This window comes from Phragmites australis, chromosome 5, assembly GCF_958298935.1.
Source record: "Phragmites australis chromosome 5, lpPhrAust1.1, whole genome shotgun sequence".
In the NCBI taxonomy this organism is placed as follows: Eukaryota; Viridiplantae; Streptophyta; class Magnoliopsida; order Poales; family Poaceae; genus Phragmites; species Phragmites australis.
The window spans coordinates 35,604,981-35,630,476 of NC_084925.1; the positions used below are offsets into that span (position 1 = coordinate 35,604,981).

Sequence of the window (25,496 nt, forward strand, 5' to 3'; positions counted from 1 at the left end):
AGAAAGTATATATTTGAATATATATGTATATATATATATATAATATATAACCTGCCGAGCACTTCAAAGAGCACCATATATTATGTCTCTAAAATTCAAATATAGTCCTTACACTCAAATTCAGCTAAAATCTAAATCCAAATATAAATTCAAATAATTCTATTTGAATTGATACCAAACCCTTTTCTAAATAGCAAATCCTTTTCTTTTTCCCAGGCTGCCCCTTTCTTCTTTCCCTTGCGCACCCCAACAAGCCGCCATAGCATCCCCCCTCCACTCATCTGCACACATTGACCGTAATGCCGCACAGCCCAACTCATGCGCACGTAGCACTGCCATGTCACTTGAAAGTGCATCTAGGCCCCCTATGTGGGTTTTGGATAATTGATGACTAACGATTAAGGGACTAATGAGTTTAATGAGGTTTTGGACCGGTATTAGTCCCTTTGAAGAAGTAAATGATATTGGCATCCCTCAAAAGAAAAGAGAAGCAGCATAGAGTTACTCAATAAGATTTAAATTTATTTTATTTTTGAATTTGAGCATACGTGCGTCGTACTATCAAGAGGGATGTGTTTGGATTGATTTGAAGTTGTCTCAGTGCTCAAATAACTCTTCTAGATGAAAGATGAGAGACATATATCACCCCACAAACACTGGATGTTTTAAAAAAAATGTCAGGACCCGGAGTCTCCGGGTTAGCCCAGATACTCCGGGTGATCGGAGTCTCCAGACAATACTCCTGCAAGGGGTTCTCGGTCTATGGTTGGAGTTCAACCCAGAGACTCCAGGTTAGCCCGAATACTCCGGTTGAGCGGAGTCTTCGGACAATACTCCGGCAAGGGGTTCTTGGTTTGTGGTTGGAGTTCAATCCGAAGTCTCCCGGTTGGCCCGGATACTCAGGTTAACTGAAGTTTCTGGACGATACTCCAGCAAAGAGTCTCGTTAGCCTATAAGTTTCACCTGTAGTCTCCGGGTTGATTCGAATACTCCAGGTCCTGTGTTTATCCGGACCCTCCCAGTTGGGTTCCAGACAGGCTCGTGGTTGTACGATAAGTGCCAACCTGGAATCTCCGGATTGACACGACTACTCCGAATCAGTACAAAATGTATTGTAATGGCTAGTTTTTGGGGGCTGGGTTTAAATACCTCCTCACCCCCTCCATCATTTGTTGTTGAACCAACTCAAGACAAAAGCATTCAAAGCTACTTTAAAAGCCCTCCCACTCCTCTAGTGCATTAAATCTTGCAAGGATTTGAGAGTTGGGATTGAAAAAGTGTGATTGAGTGCTAGTGAGCAAAATTCCATTGTTTGAGCCCTTGAGGTCTTCATCAAGCCGTTAACTCGCATTCTTTACTCTTGGAGCTTGAAGCTCCTAGACGGCTAGGCATCACCCGGTGAGCACCAAAGCTTGTGGAGTGCCTCGGGAAGTTTGTGAAGGTCATCCTCGCCGCGTCAAGGAAAGAGCAAAGTTGAGTAAGTTCCGAGCTCGATCTTCGTGGTCGCTCGGTGAGGATAAGGGTTGAGAGAGACCCGGCTCTTTGAGAGCACCTCAACGGAGATGTAGGATCATTTGATCCGAACTTCAAGAAACAAATTTGTGTCTCATTTTGATTTCTTTGTTGTTCTAGTTGTTTTTGGGTGATCTTCCTCGATCTGCGTGCTTGTGTGTTTCTAGCTGCAGGTGATCCTTTGAAAGGCTTTCATATATCATTAGGAACATGTGGTAACACGTGACATCAAATAGATTTACTTAGAATTTTTATAGCCTTCAATTTCATGTTTCATCCAGACTATCCGGGCAAAACCCGGAACCTCCGGACCCAGAGTATCCAGGTTGACCCGGATTATCCGGAAAGTTTAATCCACTGCAAAGTTTTAAATTTTAGGAAACGCCTATTCACCCCCCCTATAGGCAACATCTCATACATTCACTACTCTGCTCTACTCTCCTCTCCCACTGATGCGCGGGACCCGCTATCCCAGGGCCTTCGTCAACCTCGAGCTCCATCACACTGTGATTGGCCACCACTTCCCCCACATTTAAAGCGACGATAACTTGCCAACTGTGCTTTCCTCTCTCTCTCTCTCTCTCTCTCTCTCTCTCTCTCTCTCTCTCTCTCTCTCTCTCTCTCTCTACTATCAGTGTGCGTGATCCGAGAGGATAGCATGATGCGCCCGCGACTTTTGCATCTGCAACACGCGGATGGCTAGTGTAAGACCCCAACCTGGGATCTCCTATGCCACCCGTATCAGTCCCTGGATCAAATAGCTGATACGCACAGTATAACAGTTGTAGTATTACAGTTAAACTTCGTACATAAGTATTAGGGTTAAGTGAATAAAAGGTTACAAACAATACTGTATATTACAAACATGGTTGAACGGCCAACAAAAAGCACAACAAAAAGCAAAGACCCAAAGCCACAAGTAGCTAGGGTGTGAACGCGACTTCTAAGACTACTCTTCATCCTCGCCTTCATCTCCAGCAAAGTCGGCATCGACTTCCACATCTGAATGACAGCAAGAGTGAATACGGAAGGTACTCATCAAGCCTTATACTACTTCAAGGTGTTTTTAGATGCATAAAGGGGGTAATTCAAGGACGAGGCTTTACGGCTTAGTTTTAAGCATAGAGCAGTTTATACATGTATCCGATTGAATCATCTATTATTGACTTCAAAACAGTTTAAATAGTTCAAAACCAAGTAACAAGCTATATCTGAGGGTTTTTGGTCCTGGGAGGGGCTACGCCTCACTCCGCAGTCGCTATTATCATATCTGGTGTACCTCTAGTACCACATAGCTTCTAACGGATTGAGCCAGCAACCTCATCACACGGATATCTAGTCCACACACTCACTCATCAAAATATACGCACCCAGAGTCTATTCAAGCGTGACCATATCTTTGCAAGTCCATGACCGTGGACTCTACAGAGGTTTTACACTGTACCCACGCGATATGATCAGTCTCCAACCGTTGCAAGCGGAGGAGCGAATCATATCGAGACACTCCAAACACCTTTCCTGCTAGGCTTTTCTACGAGATTTACCCCTAAGCACCAGAGCCCATATACTGAAGGTAAGTCCCCTTTTTAAGCCTAGACTGGTACTAGCAACCTTCAAACAGAGAGACAGATGGACACTTGATTGCTTACTGTTCTCAGCCTCCTAGTATGATGTCCAACTCAGTCCAGTGAAGAAAAGTCAAGTCCTGCTTATTCAGGACGCATGGTTGCACGGGGGTGGCTAAGCATGACGGCGCAAGGCTCGGTCCTTAAGCGGCCAGGGTAGGTATCTTCTGAAAATAAACACCACATGAGTGACTCAAGCCCCCAGGAGCATCCTCATCCAGAATACTACTCCACCTGCCCTCGCCAAACAGTTTTCACCCATTTTTACACACCTCTCACCATATCCCAAATGACATCAAGGATCTCACAACCATCAAGAATTAATATCCATTAAGGATCTATGGTATATGAGTTTAACATTAACAACAGTAATTCTTATCTCCGCAGAGACGTGTTTTAAAAGCGACATCTCCGAGGAGATGTATTCAATCCTAAGCATGATATATATCAAGATGTCATCTATCATTAACATAAATAATAACAGATAATCCTAGGGTGATATGCACTTTGGATGGTAACATTTATGGCATGGCAAGTGTTTAATAGGATTAAGTACCACAAGTAGTTTGTAAAAACACAATACATAGCACATGCGATATAAGTCCAGTTTTAGTTGATCCTGTAGATTAGTTGAAAACATAGATTCAATATGATCAAGGAGATAGGACTTTCCTTCTCTGAGGATTTCTTCAAAGCCTTGGTTATAGTTAGGGTCTTCCTCGCTCATGATGCTCCCAGCGTAGCACTCGCAGAAATCTGGTGGTTCTACAATTGCGACCACGATAAATAACGGCGACACTAGAGAAGAATCAAATAACACAAAATAAAAAACCAAATGAGCCCTAATGTATATCACATTATGATGGATAGGTAGATATCGAATTTAGATGAATTTTGGTGATAGATTACCGAAATTGGAGCCAGAACAAAGAAGGTATGACTCTGAAATATTTAATCTAAAATTAAATCGGGAAATTATGAAATTACACTATTCATAGGTGGGGCCCATGGGTGGGACCCACTGAATAGTAGTTTGGACCCACAAGAACAATACTGGTTGGGTCAAAGTGGGCTTGGATGGGCCAGGTCCGGGCCTGGATGCACCGCACCAAGCTTGGGCTACACAGTACTAGGCCATATAGTGCAGGCCCACTCGAGCTTGGGCTGGTGGCTAAAGGGTTGTAGAGCTAGGCTAGCTCATTGAGGCACAGGCAGCGAGCAGCTGGGCTGGCCTGGTGGCCAACTGTGACCGGGTCGAGTCGTGGCACACTCGTCCAAGCCGAGCCACGGCCTATGCTCGGTCCGTGCGCGAGCAGCAGAGGGGAGGGGGGAAAGTGATCGGCGGCGAGGAATTGAGACGGAGCCGTGCTAGAATGCTCATTGGCAACATGCTCTGGCCAGGGTTTCATGATGGTAAGTCCACGCCGGGGATCTATACGCGACGGGGAATTCAGCCGGGGGTTGATCGATGGCAGCCGGCAATGAGAGCGATACCAAACGATGGCCAGAGAGGGGGTAGCGGTGCAGGCAAAATCGGGCAGCACCTCCCCTACACTAGGAGGTGCCAACCTACAAGGAAAAGGGGCCCTTGGCATCATGACACGATGGCCGGTCACACACACGAAGCATCAGCACGCCGGTAGCAACCATCACACGGTGGCAGAAGGCAATAAGCACCGCGGCGCGTGGCTACACGCTAACAGAGAGCTCGGGGCGACAACATGCTATCTACACAGACGTGAGGGGGGGCTAGAAGGATCACTGAGCTTGAAGACAGGGAGAAGCGGGACGGCGGAACGACGGAATCGAAGCAGCGGACGGCTCAGCTTCGGCTCAGATGGCCTCCCGTTGGGCTTCTGGTGAACGTACAATGACACAGGGTCCGCGGTGGCTCCCCAGAGCCCCTCGGTGGCTTATGGACGGTGGATTGGCGATGGTGGAGGTGTGGTGGTGTGAATGGTGATGGCGGCTAGGTGGCGTGGCGAAGCGGGGAAAGGGAGAGAGAGGGAGACCGGGGGCCCTATTTATAGAGGGGAGGGGGTGCACAAAGAGGCGATTACGCGTGACGTCGAGCGGAATTTGGTGGGCAGCGCAACAGTGAGGTGGCAGGGCAGTGCCCACCACTTTTCCCATGGTACGAGCTCTCTGCACCATCCATGTGCCTGCGTAGGCGCAAAAGTCACGCAGCACAGAGGCATGGGCGCACGGGCATGGGTGGAGAGAGAGAAGAGAGAAGAGACAGAGCGAGGGCGCGGGGGCCGGGCGGGGATATTTTCCCGAAGGGGAAAATGGCGGTCGGCACAGTGTCATGCTGGAGGAAGGAGGAGAAGGAGGCCGGGCGGGCGGCCAACCGATGTGCAACGCGTGGACGACCACGCTGGCGTGGGCACGCGCGCAGGCGGGCATTCCAGCTCGAGGGCGAGTAGGCCCAGTGGGCCGAGCACCGCGATCGTGGCCCAGTGCGGCGAAGGAGGGAGGGGTGAAAGAAAGGAAGGTCGAGCCAGTTGCCGTGGGGCGCACGAGAGAGAAGGGAAAGAGGTTCGGCCCGAGAAGAGAGAAAAAGGAAAATGGAATAAGGAATTAGATTTAAATTCAAATTTAGGTATTTGACTTTGGATTTGACTTTGGATTAATATCAATTCAAATAAACATATTTGAATTGTGATTTGGACTTGGATCTTGATTCTTGAGGGAGGATTCGAATTCAATTTGGATTTTGGTTGAATAGAAACTAAGAATAGATTTGAAATTGAGAGACATTCAATTTCAAATCTCTACACAAAGAACCATAAAACCATAAACCGACACATATCAACCAATTTAATGTAGAGATTATTTTGGAAAAAAAATTAGTGTATTTTGGAATACCATGTCAACTTAATACATTTAATATATATGAATGTATACATACTAGTATATATATACATTCATATACATATTTCTTTGATTTTAGTTAGCCTAATTAATCACAAAAAAAATTATTTTGAAGTGAAAATTCATAATTAACTAATATGCTAAACTCAGGATATTACAGACCTACCCCACTTAAACAGAATCTCAACCTCGAGATTTGGAAAGCTCGTTGAAGAGGTTCAGAAATTCATTCATTAGATCCTCTTCGCGTTCCCATGTAGCTTTTGTTTCTGTGTGATTACTCCACTGTACTCGGCAGAACCTGACTATTGTTCTTCTGGTTTGATGGGTTAACACGTCCAAGATCCGGATGGATCTCTCCTCATACTAAATATCTTGTTGTAGATCCATAATTTCTAGGGGGGGGGGTCTATTCTTCTAGAACTCTCAAGCATTTCTTTAACTATGTGATATGAAATACATTGTGCACATCGCATATTTCTTCTGGAAGTGCTAACTCATAAGCCATTGTTCCAATCTTATCAAGTATATCGTAAGGTCCCACAATATCTAGGTGCTAGTTTTCCATGAACTTGAAATCTCCGGGTGCCTCTTATTGGGGATACTTTGAGGTAGACGTAGTCTCCAACTTTGAAGCTAAAGTCTCTCCTTCGGTTATTTGCATAACCTTTCTGTCTGCTCTGAGCTTCTCTTAGATTTTCTCTGATCTTAGCAACTCTTTCTTCTGCATCTTTTATTAACACATGTCCAAAGACTGTAAGCTCTCCTACTTCTAACCATAGTAGAGGTATTCTACATTTCCTTTCATACAATGCCTCAAAAGGCGACATCTTTAGACTAGCTTGGAAGCTGTTGTTGTATGAGAACTCCGCAAATGATAGACTTTTCTCCCAGTCTTTTTCATAAGCTATCACACAAGCTCTCATAAGATTTTCTAAGATCTGGTTTACTCTTTCCGTCTGACCATCAGTATGTGGCCGATAAGCAGAACTAAAATCCAGTGCAGTTCCTAAAGCAGTATGTAGACTTTTCCAAAATCTCGATGTGAACTGGGGTCCTCTATCGAAGATGATCCTGCTTGGGATTCCGTACAGCCTCAGAATATTGTCAATATAAAAGTCCGCCAATTTGTCCCCTCTATAGGTTGTTTTGACCGGTATGAAGTGGGCTACTTTTGTTAGACGATCCACTAGATCGCCTAGGCATTGGCATGAACAACAGTTCCAAAGGACACCCATGGGCGATCCGACTGTGTTTTCAGTAGTCACAGGCATCACATCCGAAGGGACCAACTTAGGAGCTCAAGGTTATGTATGCCAAGGCCTCCGAGGTCCAACGGCCGACACACTTGACTCCAGGCAACAGCACAAAGTCCACCATGAACATGCTTTCTACCTTTCTAGAGAAAAGCCCTTCGTCTCTTATCAAGGGCCTTGAGCACCCACCTCAGCACCTCCAAGGCAAGGAGCGTATAGATGGGGATTGCTGTGAGGACGGCACAAACCAAGATGGATCTCCTAGCGGTATTGAGCAAGCCCACTTTCCATCCTGGTAGCAAGTCATCAAACTTGTTGATGAGCAGCTGCAAATTAGCTCTGCGCAGCTTGCAAGTCGACAAAGGTAAGCCCAAATATTTGCAAGGAAAACTGACAACCGTGCATGGCATTTCCGCTCTGACGAGCTCAAGATCAGAATCCCAGCATTGAATTGGAATGATGGAGGTCTTGAGCATGTTGGTCTGCAATTCAGACACCTCCCAAAGGAGCGAACGATGGCTTTGGTCAATGAGAGGTTGCTAGTCATCGGATGAATAAACAACACAACGTCATCCGCATACATAGAGAGCCGGTGGCCAATGTTCCTGTTGGCCAACGGGTGTAGAAGACCCTCCACCAACGCCATGAGGAATAAAGAGTTCAACACATCCATTACTAGTATGAAAAGCATTGGTGACAGCGAATCACCTTGATGGAAGCCACAACGGTGTTCAATAAACTCCCCTGGGCAACCATTGAGAAGAACACGCATTGAGGAGGATGCCAACAACACACACATCATGTTCCTCCAACGATGACCGAACCCCAGGTGGTCCAGCACTTCCAACAGAAACGGCCAGGAGACCGAGTTGAAGGCCTTTGTAATGTCGAGTTTGAGAAGTATCCGAGGCAACCATTGTTTGTGAAGGAACTTTGCCATTTGCTGGACTAGAAGAAAGTTGTCATGAATACATCGCCCTTTGATGAATGCACTTTGATTGACCGAAACCATTGATGGGAGCTTCAGCGCAAGATGGTTCATGAGAATTTTGGTGACCAACTTCTCAAAGCTATGAACCAAGGCAATCGATCTGAAGTTTCACACATGTTCAGCGTCCGGTGCTTTGGGGATGAGAACCAAGATGGCCGATTCACAAGGTGTAGCTTTCTGGCATCACCGCCGTGCAAAGCATGCAGCGCCTCAAGGACATCTTCTTTGATTATGAGCCAATATTCTTTATAGAAATGACCTGTGAATTCGTTCGGACCGAGTGCCTTGACTGGCGGCAATTGCTTTATAGTTTCCCACGCTTCAGAATCTTCAAACGGTAGGTCTAGGGTGGCCAGATCATAACCTGCCTGGTGAAACACTTGAAGGCGACGAGTACAGTGTCTTTGGTACGGGGTGCCAAAAATATCATTGTAGTAATCCCACATGACATTCTTTCGTTTCCGATAGCGGGCGTGTAGATGAAAGAAGGAAGTGTTGGCATCCCCATCTTGTAGCCAAGAAATCCGTGACCGGGAGCACACTATTGTGCACTGGAGGGAGGCCAGAGCCAAGGCAGTGCTTGTTGAGATGAGGGCGCAGTCAAATCTCCAACCTGGACAAGGGCCGCCTGTCCTGTGCAATTTCTAGCCGGTGGAGAAGATCACGAGCCAAGTGGAGTTGGGAGTTCATGTTACCGAGCTTTCGCTGCCTCCAAGCCTGCAAGTCCCAGGCAAGACCACCGAGTTTCAAGGCTAATCGGTGAACCGGGCAAACGGCCTCCACCGGAGATGACCAAGCACGCAGCACCGCGTCATGGAACCCCTCGAGAGCGGGCCAGAAGCTCTTTAAAAGGAAGCGCGCTTTTCCCCTGATATTGTCTCTCAGCTCTAAGACAAGAGGGCAGTGATCAGAGACACCAGTCGTGGATCTCTGCAAGAGGCAATCCGAAAAGAGGTCCTCCCAGTCGACAGTGCAGAACACGCGGTCCAGGCGCATCAGGGCCAGCGAGGAACGCTCGTTCGACCAAGTGTACCTTCTACCCAGGAGCTCGATCTCATGCAGCTCAAGGTCGTCCAGGAGGCAGCGAAAATGTCCCATCATAGCACGATTGACATTGTTGTTGTTGTTGTCCACCAACCTATATATTAGATTGAAATCATCGGCCAAAGCCCACGGTCCCGGGCAGACCGAGCGGACATCATGAAGCTCCTGAAGGAACTGTATCTTCTCTGCATCTAGCTACGGACCGTACACACATGTGAACCACCAAAGGCGATCGTCCATGTTCATGAATTGAACTGATACGAAGAAGGAATCAACCCGGGAGGAGATGGTGGTGCACACACTTCCTCGCCATGCCATCAAGATACCTCCGCGCGACCCATTAGTCGGCAACGCCACATGGCGTTCGAATTCAGAGCTAAGGGTGGAGAGTAGGATTGAAGTAGACATGGCCGCTATCTTTGTCTCTTGGAAACAAACGATGTCCAGCCTTGTAGAGCCTACGACCTTATGCACTGAGTCATCGCACGACGGCTTGTTTAGGCCACGAACATTCCAAACCAGGATATTTGCGACATCCATTAGGAAAACAAAAGAAAACACGACCAGTTTCACAATACAAACAACCCGAACAATCAGCACACAACCTCAAGGAAGTCAGTGGAGCGGACTTCATCGACATCTAATGCGCGTTTGTCTGATCTTCTGAAAGATAATATGGTAAGTCGATTGGTGGAGTTTCGACGTTAGTGATCCAAAGGCTCCGAACAGAACAGATCGAGAATCCTCGCAACCACTACACCACTACTCCGTGGTTATCAACCGTGCCAAGACACAGTTGACCTCACCAAGAAGGATTTTCCTGCAAACGAATCGAGAACACAAGCAAGAACAGGTAGATGCAATCTGAATATTGTTAATTACCAATGAAGTGCTCGAGTTGGAGTTCCACAAACCAAACAAGCGGTGAAACTGTATAAAACAAAATAATCTAAGCAAAACCCAAGCCTAAACTACGATGACTACTGTGTATATATGGCATGTGAGGAGGTCAATCTAGGGTTGTGCAGCCATGAAAAGAGACGTACACAACCTGGACTCTGACCCTGACACGATTACAAGACCCAACTAGGTCCAAAATGATGGAGCAGCACCTTATTTCTTTGACCCTGACTAAACTATAAGGAATATTTGGTCAATCTCATATCTATTGGAAAGGACTCATCGTAAGCTTTCCAGAATGTCCAAAATTGCCTAAAATAGATTTCGTATGAGAGAGTTATGCCTATTTTACTGACGTGTTGTCCTGCGACTCGACCACGACCACGACTAGAGCTCAACCTCGAGTCTGACTAGACTTGGCCTTCGAGGGGTGATGTCTGGGTAAGGTTGTGTTGCTTCTCCCACATTCATAAGCAATAAAACATCATAAGAATTTAATAGTAATCCATCCAAGAAAGAATGAACAGCAAGAAACGAGTTCACCTGGTGATTTAATTGTCGCGCACGTGCTCTTGTAATTGGACCTTGTATGATTTGAGGAATATTAATAGTATTGATCGTATTTGAAGGAGCCATGGGCTCATCAACATCCGGCATGGCCCAACCAAACAGCACGCCTAGAGCGATCAAGTGAGCGCGGGAGAGAGGTCTGTTGAAAAGGCTCGCATACTTGTCTTGCGCCTCATGTTCGATGGACTCCTCCTCAACGATGATCCCCAGTTTCTTCATGAGGACAAACTGCGCCCGATGGACCGCATTGTCCTTGGGTGCATGACTATACCCCGCCAACCGAGAACTTCTCCTGGAGGGGACTGCAGTTGTTGCTGATGTCTTTGCTCGGCGTTTGGGCATGTGCTGCGTATGGAGCACCGCAGTTGTTGGCGAGGACATCCGAGCAAGGAAATCACCCTCCACCTCGTTCGAAGGTGAGAAAGGCGAGGGCGGTAGCGACGCCGCCAACGGGGTTGGTAAGAACATCGGCGCTGGCCCCAGCAGTGCAGGCGCAAAAGTTGCGCACGAGCGGCGCCTTCGGTACACCAGATGACACGACTTGGAAGGGTAAACGCGGAGAGAGTGGGCCAAAGATAGGATCAGCTCACGGTCGTCGGCGTCGCTGCAAGGGCTAGGGACCACGACCTCGGACGCCAGAAGGGCCATTGGAGGCGTGTCCAAGGCCGACTCGACCGTGGGGGCAAAACTGAAAGAGATTATGATGGTGTTGGGTGACTAATATGCAGTTTTACCTTGAAGAATCCAATAGCAATGTTGACTACCAAGGGTACATATTCCCATTGAGGTGTGGAGAGCTGGTAAGTATCATCCGAACATACTTGGCTTCCACATATATCATAAGGGAGCTAAACTTCAAAGTTGGTCTGCAGCCAGACTGAGACACAGCTGCTCACCATTCAGTTTGAGTGGCATGGCGTGCTAAAATCTGTGTCCAGCACATCGATTGGTGTCAGTCCCGAGTTTGAAATTGCACCCTACACGCTCAGCTTTGCTGGAGGGGAAGATAACCGTGTGGGTATTGGCCCATACTCAGTGAATATCAAGTGCTACAGATTTAGGGATAACCGTGTGGGTTCAACTTTCCCGATTGCAGAAAAATTATTGTTCCGGTGGCCATACACTGAAGGTCAGTTAGGTTTCAAGTTCGTTTCTATTCAATAATAAATTGTATTTTCAATAATTTGTTGAGGCTATGTTGCAGTATGCACTATATGATGTAACTCTTGATCAACAAATAACTACAGCATTCTAATGTAAAATAGCTATTTTCCATTGTTGTGCTTAGTACATGTTATAAATCATGACACATATCCATCACTTATAATTTGAAGACTTTTACAGTACACCTAAATGAGTACATGCCGTCCATTTTCTTTATCAGGTGGTTTAGATTGACCCAATGATACTCTATCGTCCATCAGTATCATGAGTATCATTAAAGAGTATCATGGGTATCATAAGGGTAGGATTGGAAAAAAAATCATGATAAACTTGTAAATTATATGTTTAATTAGGGAAGGTCAAAATGTTAATTTATTCTTCGGATAAGCTTTCACTTATTCTGTTCATTTCATTTATTAGGGTTTTCACTCTCCGTCGGCCGGTCGATGATGGGTGGCGAAGGTCCGAAGTCTGGTCAGTCAATGACGTAATTACCCCTAAGGGTACCAAGATAATTACAATAATACCTACTAAAATGGACGGTTGGATTACAACAATGATACTCTCCCCCATCTAATATCATGGTGTACTGTAAAGGTTCTCTATAATTTATGTTGTAGAAGTATAACGGATCTTTTATGATCTTAACTTTACAGGCTGAAATCATGCACAAAAATAGAGCACAACATTGTGTTTATATCCTTAAATAGAAGGCCTTAAAAACATTGTTAGCGACTACAGAATTGTTAGTCAATGGCAAAAGGTGGTATTGAGTAATGAAAAGGAAGAATATGGCACCTTTACAAGGTCTAAAGTTGCAGTCAAACATAGGAAGTGGAATTGCATTTCATACCCATGATCTTGAGTACAAACAACCCTTTACATAGCGAAGCCCGAGTCTCGGACTTACTCAACCTATAGAAAGTACATATGGAAAGGAAAAAAAATGTTGGATCATCTAAATGATATGCACTGATAAGGGGTCAAACATTGCTAATGATCCTATCTTCATAGTCGCATCAGAAATTACAGAGTCAAAAGAAAAGATCACAAATTATGTAGGAGTTGGAGCAGCCACAGCCCTCATGAGCATGAATCTCCTCCTTGCAAAGATGTTTGCATTCTCACCTAGGGCAGCCAGGTGAAGCATCCACCGCCTTGCTGACGCCACGGCAACATCCTCAGCTGTTAGTTTCCCAGACGCCTCATGGGGTGGTGAACTCTCACCTGAAGCGCCCACATCGCCATCCAGCTCCTTGTGCTGCATCGCTTGCTTCAGGCTCTCGACCACCTCTCTCATTGTCGAACGGTCCTTTCTGTGCTTTGCAAGGCAACTATTGGCCAACTTGGCAAGTTCTCTAGTGCCCTGCTTAGAGTAATGGCCTTGGAGCCTTGTATCTATAATCTTGCTGAACTGCTTACTCTCAATGGGATACTGTCTCACCCATTCCAGAAGTTTCTGCTCGTTCTTGGGATGGTTCCTTTCCATTGATCTCAGTCCAGTGAGGATCTCATATAGAACCACTCCAAAGCTCCAGACATCACTCTTTGTAGTGAGATGGCCTGTCTCAACATAGTCGGGAGCTGCATACCCAAAGGTCCCCATAACCCGATTGCAAATTGTTATGATTGAGATATGGAATCAGCGTTCAATAGGAAAAATTCCATAACATGGTAACAAAGCATGAGGAAACTCTATTATTTTGATCTAGAAGTAAAATCAACACATACCGCTGTAGACACGCGAGTTTGACCTGCTGATGGCCCTTCCCTTGCCAATCCAAAGTCGGAAAGTTTTGCTCTAAACTCCTCATCCAGCAGGACATTGGAAGCTTTGAAATTGCGATATATGACCTGTAAATATTTCATGAGTTCCAACGATCAAACACAAGACATCTCTCAGTTCTTTCCAGAAACAAAATCAAATCATATTGACAGGTTGCATGTCAAGGGAAGATGCCAATTTCCAACCTGATGTCTCATGGAAGGACAGGGTATGCTCGGTTGAACAGATGGTCGTCCAGGGTCTTGTTTGACATGAACTCATAGACGAGCAGCCTCTGAGGACCTCGCTCGCTTTGAGCTGTGCAGTACCCAATGAGTTTGACAACGTTCGGGTGCTCAACAACCCCTAGAAAATGAACTTCTTCCAACCATTGCTTGTGACCCTGATCAAGGCGGGAGTAGGAGCCAAAATGATTTGAGTCAAATTACTGAAAGAGTCCTAACAAAGTAGCACATCAGTTCATTCATGCAAATTAGTTAAGCTGAAAATATGTGTCACAGGTGAATATAAGCAACATCGAAGAACTTTGAACTTCTGAAATACCAACATTACTATTGCTTATCATACATGTAAGTTAGTATGCTGTTTTAGAAGGTTGCATGTTACCGTAAGGCTTTGAGCCATTAGTGAAAAAGAAGTTACACAATTATGCAAACTTCGTCCCAATTTAGAAAGCAAAACAAAATTTCATAGTTGTTCTACGCTATTACACAAAGAAAGTAATGTAAATGGCAAGCGACAGACTGTAAAATGCTGAGAAATTCATGATGAACCAAGACAACATGACACGGTGAGCCAAGAAACGTACCTGGTGGCCGTTGGGGTTGAGCCTTTTGATGACGACCACAGTGCCACCGGTGGGCCCGCCGGGAAGCCGGACGACGCCCTTGTAGACGCTCCCGAAGCCGCCCTCGCCGACCTTGAGCAGCCGGCTGAAGTCGCTGGTCGCTGCCCGGAGCTCCCGGAGCCCGAACTCGCGGAGGCTGTTGGCGCCCCTCTCCTCGTACAGCTCCGGGATGCTCCGCGCCGACGAGACCGAGACCAAGCCCGACGACTTGCTCGCCGCCGGCCGCACGGCCGTGCTCGAGTCCTCGCACTGGCTCGTGCCGACGGCCGACGACACCGTGGAGCAGGACAGGTTGGAGCGCGGCGCCGTGGAGACGGTGGAGGGGAACGAGGCGGCCGCCGGAGACGCCGGCGCCGGCCCCTCGCGCCGCTTCTCGCCCTTGCCCTTCTTGATCTTGTTGCTGAAGCAGCCGAAGCAGCCCATTGCTTGGCGCAAGAAGGCGGCGGGGCTCAGCTCGTGGTGGTTTCTTGCCTCGTTTTCTCCATCGCCTCCACCCCAAGACCTCAATTTGCGACGACATCGAGCACCTTGTGTCGATAGGAACAGAGCCTCTCGTTTCCTCCTTTTCCGAGTCAGGAGCAGTGCCAGTGCCTAGAAATGAAACGGATCAAAACCAACAAACTTTGGAGTTTGGAGGGACCAATCTCTCGCACGGTTGGACGCGACGAGCCAACAACTCTGACAGGAGGCAGCGCAAGCCCACCGAACCGAAGATGCCAAAAACTTGAAGCAGATTTGTTTGACGCTATACTCCCAACTAGTTCAAGGTGAACAGGAAGCTGGGAGACACAGGAATTCAGTATTTGTTTGTTGGCTGTTTTTGCTCCGGCTTTTTCTCTAGAAGTTTAAATAAATGAGATTGTTAAAAAGTGATTTTTAAAGAATCAGAAGTTTACTTTAGGAAGAAAAATAAATTGGAATATGAGAAGTTATGCTGATGGTAGTTTTTTTTAAAAGTTATATACCGAAAAGTTAAAAAATTATTGTAAAAAGTAATAGCTAAAATTTAAAAATAACTTTTAAAAATCAAAAACAAACTATAAAAAAAAAACCAAACAAACAACCCAGTCACGCTTCTTGTCCTAGCCATGAGCAGAAAATTATATGAAAATCGAGGAGTCAAACCAAAGGTGCATGGAGAGCAACATGAGAGGAGAGGGGCGGGGCTGCAACTGCAAACTGCAATAACTTTCACTCCCTACCTGCCTCCTTTTTATTTCTTTTCTAATTTACGTACCAAACTGGTCATCTTATCTGATCCAATCCAACCTAGTTAGGCTAGTTACAGTGTTTCCTTAGGGTTAGCAAGTTGTTTAGTTGTTCTGAACTTCAAAGTGTTCAAACTCTCACGAGAACATTTTTCGCACAACGAAATTCAGTCCTATCTTATTGTGGCGCGATTGGTGCTAGACACGCCGTGTAGCTGACCTGGCTGACTGCCATTTCGGTCATCGTACTCACCAAGCAACACTGCAATTAAGAATGACAATTTATCTTGATTATTCATTTAACTGTAGGTAAATATTCAAATAGAACAGAGTATAGGTAGCAAATGGTACCTACGAATATATTTGTGGGTAAAAAATACTACTCGACGGATAAATAGGTATGGGCAAGGTATATCCATATCCGTGAAACGTGTATACCCGTCATATAAATATCTCACCTTCAAACTCTAACATTTTACATCGTATAAATACTCTGTCTCGGCCTACCCTATAGTGTCGTCGTAGCCCCATCTCGCTACCGCCGCCCTGCGTCGCACCGCCTCGGCCCCCCATCTCACCACTGTTGGCCCATGCCTCCCCGCACCACCCTACCATATTGCCCCACCCTACCCCGACCCACCCCACTGCCCTGTCTTGCCGCCGCCGCTGCACCACATCGTCACGCCGTTTCATGGGTAAATAGGTATATCCGTGGGTAACAATATCTGTAGGTAACAGGTTCGGAGCTGGCTCTTCACCCGCTAGCATTCGTAGGTATATCCATGGATAGATAAAAAACCGACAAGTATAGATATAAATAAGCACTGCTTATACTACTATATTTGATTGTTATCCCTACTAGCAATAGAGAGAGTGAGTTGATGCCAGAGTTGCCGGGCGAAAGCACATTGCCACAGGAGACGATTTGTCAGACCTCTTTGCTCACGACCACACATCGGGCATTGCTTGTGGGAATCCATGCCACATTTTAGCATACATCCGCTGTCTTAATTCTGCCCCGTAAAACAAAGCCAGAGTCTACAAAACCGATAGCAGCAAAGCTAAGGAGCTGTTTGGTTATGCCATGCTAAATTTTAGCCGTCGCAGCTGTTTTAGCACTCATTTAGATTGCATCTCATATTTGGACGACCAATAAAAATTTGGCATCATGCAGTACAAAGCAAGTTAAATCGCTGGCTGTTTTGCGGGCGAGGAAATCGAGCGCCCGTATTTTGGCTTGGTTGCATTCTGTCACGTAATAAGGTGTAAACAACTGAATGGGTACGATCTGAGCATCTCCAGCACATAAGCTACGACGCTTGGCATTGCCATCAGCCTCATGTCGAAAAAATAAGCCTTCAGTAGTCTCTCTAGCGGGTTGGGCAACACTGTAGACTGATATTCATGATAATAAATATAGTTGAGGCATTTAACAATGCTCTAAAGAGTATAGGTGCCTCTCATTGTGTGTTATTATTGAACTCATATTTTATAGGATGGCAGGCTATTTTTGAGATCGTGGTAATGCTGTTATGGAGTGTCCATGTAATTAAGGAGTTGCTTCTGTTACATGCTCAGAGTGTCTACACGATTAAGAAGTTAAACCCTCAATTTCATGAGCCACTCGTACGGGCAGAACTACTACCTTTCGCTCACACTGGCGGTGGTAGGACACCTCTCCCACTGATTGAAACGACACTACTCACAGGCCTTATTGACCGGTGATGTTTTGAGACGCATTGTTACACTTTTCTTTTGGTAAGATGGTCGTAACATTGAGGGACATGGCTATGTTGATAGGGTTACCGATCAGGGGCGCCATGTTAGTTCCATGATCAATAAAGGAGCAGTGAAAGGGCTACGTTGAGGGTAGGTAATTATATGTTATGCAATACACTTCAAATGTTCTAGTGTTATTTAAGCTTCATTGACCCTTTGTATCTTGTGGGTTTGGTGTGCAATATGACATGAAGGATGTTGGACTCTCCATGCCCTAGATTCATGGACTGTCACAGTTCAGTTCATACCCACCGGATATGAACGATGCTACAATTATGCAACACTATACAGTGTATATATACATCTTGCTAAGAGTCATCATGTTCTGCAACATGGCAGACGATTATGTTTTCCCTCATATTGTATGATTAGCGGGTCAGCTCACGCCACATCTTTATGAGCTAATATCTTACATTTGGGGATCTCTTGTGTTTGCTACAACCTATCAAGGATTGTGTGCTACAATCCAATGGTTAAAGAAGAAGAGATATGTTACAGACTGCCTACACCTCTTATAGCTATTGAGCTAGGAGTATCTTCTGGTTTGTCGACCTTATGTGAGTAATAGCTACTATCCAGTCCCTATCTCTAATGACGTTGCAGATGGCATGAGGCCTATGATGGGGTACCGATAGATTCATGTTGGGTTGAGATGGAGTCAGTAGCAAGACCATAGTAGCTACTCTCAGGTGATCAGTGACTGGATGTCCTCAGCTTTGATCTCATGGAATGAAATCCATGGCGTATGGCACGAGTGGCCAAAAATGCGACTGGATGATTTATCGCATACTCTTGTTTGTGTGACTCAAACTTATAGATGACCAGATGTTTCTTGTTGTACCATGAATAACGGGGAAGTATATTCTCCTGAGCGTGTATAAAGATAGTTCGGGTACGGATAGGTGGTGCTAGTACTTTCCCCACAAGATGTCGAACGGGCGCACAAGTAAGTGTGTTATTGTAGGTAGCATTAGTACCTTAGGTGATCTATGTTAAGAAATTATAATTGTTTATGTCGCATACAGCAGAAGCACACAAAGGAGTGAAGGCATGCAGGACTAGGGATCCGTGAACGTCGAGCACATACAAAGGTGGACGAAGTCAGCTGCGGTGAATGTTGTCGTTCCTGTTGGACAATACGAGAAGCAACGTACTAGGAGTACCTTTTGTGGTATCGTTCGCACACGTGTGTCACCTTACTCAGCGGACTTGTAGAGCCAGCCCCTAGACTCTTCCCCGAGGAACGCGCCTGCCTATCTCATGTTGTGGTAAGTGATACGGTACTTCTAACGATTTTCATTGATTAAACCTCTATATTACTGACATGGCCCTCATCTTATATTGACCGAAGAGGCATACGAGATACATACATAGACGAAGCAAGTTTGTGGGGAAGCAAGCGGGTCATCAACGCAGAGGGATTGAAACCCTCTCAGGGACTACATGAGGATGAGAGAGTCTCGCTTGCTATTCACTATATGTAGTCTTGGTGGTTGTGCCCCGTGTTAGAGGGGGTACGACCTATCAGCCATGGATCTGTCCCGTGTCTCCAACAGCAGGCGTTCATCCAATGCCTATGGGGAACCCGTTCGAGCATAGTCGCGAGAGGCACCTTCAACTGCGGAGCATCATGTGTAACATTTTAGTGCTGAGGTGGAGGAGTGCACGCAGGCTCCTAAGCCCGAGCAGTGTACACTAGGTTCACAGCTCCCGCAGTGGACACAACATCCTCAGACTAAGAGGATGTCATTGACTACACGCAGCAGACGCTTGAACGGAGCGGCGCGCAAGTTTTTTGATTGGGCTGCTGTAATGCAGGCTGCCAGCTTCACCAAGCTCCTCAGCGGATAGTACCCCTACTATCCCGATGCAACTGCGGGTTCACAGTGGTACCAGAAGGGTGAGCCTTCGACACACCAGACTTCATCTAAGCACATATTAGAGACGTCCACACTTCCGCACGAGGATCCTTCATCATGGTACATGTAGGGTCAAGTTAGCAGATATGGATACACGTTCGGTGAGGGTCCCACAGGGCAGGACGATGAAGATAATGAGCAAATGCATACGTGGTAGGGGCCAACATAGGCCGCTAGGATGAGGGCCGCACACTCGCCAACGCTTACACTCTTAGGGATTACGTGTGTCGTCGTTCTTGTTGAGTAGCCAGTGTAGTTGTTCGGTGCACTTATACTTGTTCATGATGCATATATTATTCGCTTACTATCGCAGTCATCTTTATTATGTCTTATTCACTTTATTGTTAATGTAATTACTTTTAATTTATTTAATATTTGTCAAATAATTATGGCACATAACTTTATTTATTTGTTATTTTTAAGTATTGTTACATATTAATTATGATATTTAATACTTGTTTAATGTTTCTTAAATATTCAGGGATCCGTGCTTTGGTACAGAGCCAGAACGTTGTAGTCTAGGATCAATAAATCTATGGCAGAATCTTATAGTATAAGCTTTCTATGGACACCTACAATGATTGATATAGCACTTAATGCCTCCTTGCAGGTTGTACGTGAAGGGAATGATGATCCCTTCAAGGAGAACGATCTAATTCAAGTCATGTCTAAATTGCATGCAAGATCCTTCTATTCTGCGCTAACCAATTCGCTCCAACATATAACCACCGACAACTTTAGGGGCGCCCTCTTACACTAGCAGCATTAAAGGTATCTCAGGGTGTGCGAACTAGCTGACCATCCTTCTGTGCTAAGTTTCTCTAGGAGGCAAAGAAGGATAATAATGTTGCTCGACCAGTATGCATCCCACATTTATGTTTGTCATTTTCTATTTGGTCACCTTACTTATCTTTTCTCCATTGATTCAAATGCTCCTCTTTTGCGTTCCTCATTCCCGAAAGACACAAAGTTGATCAACAAAGATATCCCAAACTTTTTGGTGATGTATATGCTCTTCGGTGGGGGTGTGATGTCTGGTTTGCGTAGAAGACGATGAAGATCAGCGAAACTAAGAGGTACAAGGGCACCCCTCTACTATTCAACTAGAAAATTATGAGGATGATGATTTCATACCACCAATGCCTTGATGTTCCAGTATCAATACAGGAGAAGGTTCAATGAACAATGCAAGAGGATGTTCAAGCACCACATCGAGACGGTGACAACCAACAAGGAAATAAGACGTGCTCCTACTATGATAGCTCAAGATGACAATGATGGCGACGATTTCATGCCACAATGACCCCTCCCTTCGAGGCCTGCATCTCCAGAGGACACTGATGACCCTGAAGATCATAGTGGATTTGCTAGTACACATCCTTACAACTTCTCATAACCACCTCGGAGACGACAACCATCTTACCCTGATAGCATTAACTGGCACAACTGGCATTCTTCTACTAATTTGCGTCGTCACTTTCCACCGCTATTTTGAGATGATCTAAGTATTCAACAACTATGCACTATGCATCTTGAGATCAATGATATAAGGGGGAATATTACCACACTGTTCCATACTTTAGCAACAGGGATAAGGTCACAGGCCTCAGCAACAATAACTGATTCGTACATGTTCATCTCCCAATTTTGTTGCCTGCGGACGAAAAAATGTTAGTAAGCAGTTATCGAACGCATCCCTGCTTAGATCATTTGGTGGATGACCTTCAAATAGTTGCATGACCTTTCTCCATCTACCACACACATGATTTTTAGGAAGACTACTACACTTTAAATTGTGCATGTTCAAACATGTCCAAGTGTTAAGGCTGCCCATAGCCTTTGAGACTACATGTTGAATTAGACATTTTGAAATGTACATTCGAATTAGCAAATAATTTTCAATTTGTAAAAAGTTATCAATTGATAACATTAATATGCTTTGGCTCAAACCATGAGATATGTTCATACGTATGTTAGAGCTTTAAGCATAAAATAACAACACCTCTATCCTGACTCAGGATTTAGACACGAAGTGACCACATGACAGAGTTTGAAGCATGAAATGACAACACGACTCTTTCTCTCTTTGTTGGCGAACGCTTTCCATAGATGCGCAACAGGATTCCCTAAGACCCACCTTGACATCACAATAACTCTCCCTCGAGCGTGCATTGTCTTTGAGCAACACAAACTCAACTCGCATATGCTTTTGTCTTATGTGATGGGTGTAATAAGTGCTAAAAGAAACTTAGTATTGATATGCAAAGAAAAAAGACTAATGGAAGTACAAGCTCATCAATACTAGTAGTTGCAGACTGAGAGAGAGCTGGAGAGAGGGAACATGCATGTTGATGCCGCTGCGGTTCACGTATTAGATGGACGCATGCAAGCAAAGATAGGATTTGCTTTCCGTCCTATATCTGATGTGAGTGTAGATAGTTGCAGGTGATAGGTACGTAGCCCTCGCATACAATCAGATTGATTGCAGGGCCCTTGCACTGATAGCACGCGGCAGAGGCGATAAGAGACAGCACGTGGCAAAAGCGACAACGCCTTAGGGCCAGGTTGTATTCGGCACATGAGGTCCCGAATATGGCATTACACACCGTATTTAGCACCTCATATGCCAAATACAGTGGGTTTTTGGCACCTCATGTGCCAAATACGATGTGTTTATGCTGTATTCAACACATGAGGTGCTAAAAACACCTGACCCTCCTTTTCGATGCACAGTGTACTGAAAACCTATATTCGGTGAATAAGATGTCGAATACACATATTATAATTACAAATATGATATCATACTATCTATTTCTATAAAGATAATCCGATATATTGCCTATTTTTGAATTTTACCGACCTTTCAAACGACTCTTAATCAGCATGTTTTTAGTTCATGTCTGGAATCATTAAAAATTGAGTTGTTTGGCTAGGCCTCTGAACTTGCCACGTATTAAGCATGGTTGTTTGACATACATTCCAAATATCTCAGGGCATACCTATGTGTCACACCCGGTTTCAAAAAAACAAACCAAATGCATTCCACATGTATGCTAGGATCAAGTTTCATATATGTGGTGACTTCATAAGTGATAACATAACAATGTTATTACATAACGATAAGATTCATTACAAAAGGACATGTAGATCTTAAAGAAAAACATTAAGATAACTTCCAGCGATAGCGGGTCTTCCATCCATCCAGAGGCATTGTCCGGGGGAGCGCCATCCTAGAACATGATCTTCAGGTCGAAAACCTCCTTTGCCTAGGACTCAGCTCCATCAGCCAGGATGTCCTCGAAGTTCTCATCTTCTAAGCAGCATCAAGAGGTCAGGAGAAGGCAAGTGTGAGTACATGGAGTACTCAGAAAGTGTGAAAAACATGACATGAAGGCTTAAGGCAAGAAAGGCTTGACTTAGGTTTACTGCATCTATGTCATCATAATCTAGGACTCAAAAATGACTTAACAATTCTATTTACTATGTGTGACGACACCAACATTAAAGGGACAGTTCATCGGATTCCATCCGATTACCAGACTCACCAGATATCACATATCCGGCTACCAACTCATCGGGGTACCACCATCAGACTACCCAAAACCAACCATCCAAGATCCCCACTAATCATGAAAGAAGTCCAAGCCCGCTCTTGATCGTGAGCATGGCTGATCGATCAGTTTTATACTCTGCAGAGTTTGCATACTTTACCCACGAGTCGTGATCAACTCTTTTGCCGGTACCCGTCAGTACCTTACACACTTCCGAGGTGTGCGCCGAGAGGTCACTACAAGGCCTTTATAAGGTGCCTCCAAATCCGTAAACATCCACTAAGCTTTCACCACTAATAGGGATTCCATACACTGTAGATGCCCCCTCTTGTGCCACTCAACCATCCACTGATGCGTACAGAATAAGTAGAACATCCAATTAATCGACCAAGATGTACCATATAAGCCTCATAGTTGTGTTGTTATACCAGGTTACATGTCCATGAACCGGTCCTTAGGATCTAAAGCAGGTATATACACATCGCCCAATGCGCACATAGCAACCATACCAACCAAACCAACCTGCCTAGATCCCTATGTTCCATATTGCAACAAAAGATTATCCAAACCGGTTCATGTTGTAGAGACCATTAGTCAGTTTAACATTTATCCTACCCGACTTGACAGCACAACTAAACATTTCTACCCTTGACACCCAACTACAACACTGGCGATAATGATAATCATGGAAAGTACTAATAAACCCTAAACACGGGATTCATATTGACAAACGCATGCAATTGAAAAGTAAAAGACACACTTTCCTACAATTGAATCAATGTGAGCAAGGACACTTGCCTTCAGCAGCGGGTTGCTCAAACTCTTCAAAGATCTGGTCCTGCAAGCTCACGTACTGCTCGTCTCCTATTGTAATCACGCACACCAGAAATAAGCAAGCACAAACATCTAAGAACAATACACTAAATAGAAGCAAAGCGCTATAAAAAGCCTACTCGGATAGTACTTGCTGCTACAATCGCGAGAGCGCAAGAATCGTCTAAAACGGAGCTATAACGGAAAAGTTATATGGGTTTGAAGCTTTGGGGGCCTTTCTGAGAAAGAACAAGGGCTAAATTGTAGAAATAGAAAGTTCCAAGGACTTATTTTGTAAATTTTTAGGGACCTATATGCAATTAAATAAAACTACATGGGGCTAATAGTAAAATTACAAGAGTTGAAAAGGGTCTTTTGTGAAAACAGAAAAGTTTGGGTGCCTATATGTAAAATTACCTAATTTTAGAGATTTAAGGATTTATTTTTGAATTGAAAAACCTAATTATTGTGTCATGTTGACGTCACTAGCTTACCATGCGGCTGACTGGGCTTAGGTGCGCTAACACGGCTTGCCACGTAGGACAGAGCTGCTGATGTGGCTGTGCCACATGGCACTGACATGGCAAGGCTGACTGAGATTTGGTTATTTAAATCTAGGGTGCACGATCTAGATCGGACGATTGAGATTTAAAATGCGAAAGGGTATCCAAGCTTCTAATCTCGACCGTGCACCTACGATCGGACGGCCAAGGGCATTTGGGGGAGGATTGGCGGCCAGCAGCGACAGAGAGACGGCGCCGCCGCCGCGGGCATGGCCGGAGCATCACCGGCGACGCACGATGTAGCGTTACGGGCTACCAAACGCGACGAGAAATGACGCAATCAAAAGAGGATGCAATGGGGGTCCTCACCGAAGGCTTCACGGCAGCCAAAGGTGCCTTGGAGGTGGCTGGCCACGGAGAGAAGCAGGCGGTGGGGTCAAAGCTTGACGGGATGATGGTCCCAATGGCGGAGAGACGAAATTAAAGGTCGGCGAAGCTCTATCAGGGTCCTGCGATGCCGAAGAGGCGGTCAGTGGGCTTCGGGACGCAACGGGAAGGGTTGGCGACGTAGAGGTGATGACAGTGCTCCACCGGAGCTCGGCGGGAAGGGTTGTGCGGCGATGGAACGACATCGAGGGGTAGCAGAGAAGACTCCTCACGTTCCTGCGAAGCCGATGACAACCTCTGAAGCGCCAGAGAGGGCTCGACTGCGGCAGACGGCACTCGATGGAGCTCTACAGTCGGCAATTGTGCTCGGCAAAGGTGAGGGGCGGAGATGTTGGTTGGGGGTGGTTTGGGGCAGCTAAATAGGCGCGCGAGAGAGAGAGAGAGAGAGTGGGGTGGTTACAAGATCGTGGGCGCAGGCACGGAGACGGGGCGGCAAAATCGGGCGACGCGGGCGGCAATTGCGCGCGGCAAGGGCGAAGCAGAGGGATAGGGATGACAGGCGGGCCCAAGCTGTCAGCGAGGGAGAGGAAGGAGTGGGTTGGGCTGGGCTGCGCGAGGTAACGGGCCGGGCCAACGAGAAAATGTGCGTCACACTATGGCGATAAAATTAGTTTCCACGAAAAGGGTATCTTGCAAGTGAAAAATGTGCACTACTGCCATGTTTGAAAAAAAAATGTGTGAAATTATATTGGACTTTTAAAGCAACT

The 25,496-nt window shown here is 45.6% G+C and overlaps 1 pseudogene; it reads right to left on the minus strand.

The window, feature by feature from the left end:
- Window positions 1-12,776: 12,776 nt before the first annotated feature.
- On the minus strand, window positions 12,777-15,296 carry LOC133917622 (probable serine/threonine-protein kinase PBL19; annotated as a pseudogene).
- Between the last annotated feature and the right edge of the window lie 10,200 nt (window positions 15,297-25,496).